Consider the following 3,673-nt stretch of genomic DNA (forward strand, 5'->3'; position numbering starts at 1 on the left):
ACCGAAAATGGCAAAACGGAGTTTTTGAGGATTAATTTTTAAAGTGCAAAACAAATTCCATTATATGAAATCCTCCCATAATTTTAATTTCACAACGTATTTGTCTGTTGTTTCTAAGTGGAATAAACAAGTCAATTTACAATCCAATTAGCTGTTTGAAATTTCAGCCATTGCAATTCATCAGGTCACCATCGGACACGCGAGGACATCTAGACTACACTCGCCACGTAGAACGGTACGGAACTACCGCTTTGTTGGGCACCTACTATGTGTAAGACGCTGTGCAAGGTTCTTTACTTATACGTGTTAACTTCACTGCAACCCTACAAGGTAGATATTGACATCCACGTTACTCAGGTAAGGGAAGTGACGTTCAGGAAGGTCAGGCGACCTGCCCAAAGTCACACAGCTATTACGTGGCCGAGGCAGAATTCAGACCTCCATCAATCTGGCTGCAACGCTTGGGGAAACCCCACTTCTTATTCTTTGGGTGGCCAGCACCCAGATTCCGGGTGGGTCAGTCAAGTTCATCCGTTCCCCTCGGGGTCGGTGCCCACATCAGAAGGATGCATGATTCATCGTCCTCCCTCCCACTCTTGTCCTCCTGTCAACCCCCAGCCACTCAGACTGAAATGAACATCTTCTCCATTACTGGCCTCCAAACGCATCCCAAGTCCTGCCCCCAATCCATTAGCGAGATGGAACTTTCTTTATGCACAAGAAAGAAATCAGCCTGCAGGTTTGGAGGTCTCTGACTCTGAAAGTCAAAATATCCCCAGCCCGAGGGTCTCAAGGCAACAGTCAGTCCTGTCCCTTTATACCTTAAGGGAATTTGGGCTGCAACTTTTTCCGTTTTGTGTTTGAATTCTACAGGGAAGGTGAGCAGACGATCAGACGTTCTTTCTTCCTTAAAATAGGTGCTGAAAGTAGGCTTTCTAGCTTCTTGCTCAGGGCGGTGCTGGGAAGCACAGATTAAGCACAGCGGGGCAGGTCCTGTGTGAAGTGTCAAGATTTCAAGGATGATTTTCAGTGTTTTTAAATTACTAGATCATAGTGTAGATTTAAAGCCTTAGCCGTAGCCTTCCTGCTCCTTTCACAGAGAAACTCAAATGTTTATCTACAATTTGCCCCGATTAGGCTTTTAAAAAAGCATTGTTGTTGGTTGTCCTCGGACAATAAAAGCGGGGCATTTTCGACCTTCATCCCGCAACCCGACTTCAATATCTGCTAATTCCTTTTTATAAAACAAATTGCATCAATGGCGGTCCCATTTAACCAACTCCAGCTTAAATTGTTTTTGTTCTCTTTCATAAGTTCCTTCTCCAGATTAAATGCTGCTGCGCTCCGAACGAACTGCTGTCGGCCGAAGTGGGAAAGCGTGATTTGATTAGTATAGATTCTGGAATCGGGTAAGTACTGTGTCAGTGTCCTCTCCAGAAGAGAGGTGACGTGTCATGGGATATTAAGAATGGCCATTTAATGTAAAAACTCAGATAATACATGAGTTAAATGGGGAAAATGAGAGAAAGCTTTTAAGCATTCTCCCAAGACGGATTGCAGAATAATATTATTGTACACGGGGGGGGGGGGGGTGACACCATTGGGAAGCCATCACAGAAGTAGGTTTAAAATCATTAGGGCAAAAAGCATTTCAGAGCTGCAGCAAGACGGCGGCAACACGTAATGAATTATCAATAGAGACCTAGTGATTCGGTTATATTACAATATGAACAGAAAACTTCCTGTTACATAATTTTAATCTGCCACTCTGATAAATGGCTGGAGGAGGGAGCCCCGTTTCTGTTGTGAGCAAAGGGGGGGGGGATGAATATGAAAGACACCAGAGAACGTTTTAAGTTAAGTATTCTGTGATCCAAGGATTCACCAAACACCCAAGCTCCAGGATTCACTCGAAAGACACCCATTTCTGAACGTGACACAAGGCTCTCCATAAGCCATCTCGCATTCCAGTGAAACCGTATTTACAAAAACCGGTGGCCGCCCCTCACGCCAGAGTTTGTGACTTCGATTTTTGAAATACTGCCTTAAAATATTGTTTATCTCGATTGCTGAGGGTTTCGGTGCCCCCCGAAACTTTGCTCCCAAGATGAACATCTCCCTGGTCTCACCCTAGTTTGGCCTTGCTGCCCATGGAACTGTAAGGTGGGCAATATGATCCTGAGTTTACAGCCTGGGAAGCTGGAGTCCGGAGAGATTTTGTAACTCAGGCACACAGTTTGTCAATGGTGGAGTCTAGGGTCACACCCAACCTGTTGGATTCAAAATCTGAGCAACCACGCTGTCTGCATATGTGCATGTGGGTGTGTGTGTGTGTGTGTGTGCGCGTATGCACGTGCGTGAGGGTGTGCGTGTGTCTGTGCGTGTACAGTTAAATCTTTCCTACCCAGTATTGCCACCCCAATTACAGAATTCTTCATCGAGTTGCAAAATACTGTTTGCCTCACTACCGAGTCCTGGGGCAAGGGAGCCATTTTATTATCTCACATTTAGAAGCTATTTGAGAAGCGCCTCGGTGGCTCAGTTAAGCGTCTGATTTCGGCTCAGGCTGATCTCAGGATTTGCGGGTTCGAGCCCCACATCGGGCTCACTGAGGTCAGCACAGGGCCTGCTTTGGGTCCTCTGTCCACGCCCCCCCCGCCCTTCCCCCGCTTGCAGTCTCTCTCTCTCAAAAATAGATAAAACATGAAAAATAAATTTAAAAAAATAAAAAATAAAAATAAAAGCTATTTGATGTTTACTAAGTGGAAATGTTCTCTTTTTTTGTCTAAATAATATTGTATGATTTATTTTAGGAGAAGTAAATAAAACACATGCGACAGATAAGGCATCTTATAACATCCTATAATTTTTAACCAGTCTTGTGCTTTATACAAGAATATAAGTTTTAGATAATTTTGGAGAAAATGCCACTGAGAATAGTCAGTATTATACGAAGCATCCCTTTTTATCAGTTTAATGCCCTTTCCTTCTTAAATTCAGAGCTCAGCAGTGAGTATATTTAAGAAGTTTTCTCCCCACCACTTACAACTCAACACACACATATGCACACACATACACGAGCAGATGTCCTTTTAATGAAATACGCAGTAAAACCTTGGGTTGCAAGCATAATTCATCCCGGAAACATGCTTGCAATCCAAAGCACACGCCTATCAAAGCGAATTTCGAGAACCATTGACTCACTTGTGATCATCCGACTTCCGGCGTTTTGTACTACTCGTGCAGCGAGATATCGCTCATCTACCAGGTTAAAGTTGATTAGAAATGTTTGCTCTTCTTGCAAAACACTCAAGAGCAAGTTACTCGCAATCCAAGGTTTTGTTGTAATCGAGATACGACCTTATATGATTTGGGGTGTACAACATAATGATTCGATATTTGTATATGCTGTGACGACCTTCGCGTGATGAAAGTTTCCAAGGTCTGCTCTCTCGACAACTTTCAAATATGCAATACAGTGTTATTAATTCTAGTCACCATGCTGTACGTGACACCCCCGTGACTTATTTATTTCAGAGCTGGAAGTTTGTACCTGTTGACTGTCTTCACCCATTTTGCCCACCCTGCCACCCCCACCCCCTGCCCCTGGCAACCGCCAATCTGTTTTATGTATCTGAGCTTGGGTTTTGTTTTTGTTTTGTTTTGTTCTCAG

Source organism: Herpailurus yagouaroundi, unplaced genomic scaffold (genome assembly GCF_014898765.1).
Source record: "Herpailurus yagouaroundi ecotype Mexico unplaced genomic scaffold, PumYag 190, whole genome shotgun sequence".
Taxonomy (NCBI): domain Eukaryota; kingdom Metazoa; phylum Chordata; class Mammalia; order Carnivora; family Felidae; genus Herpailurus; species Herpailurus yagouaroundi.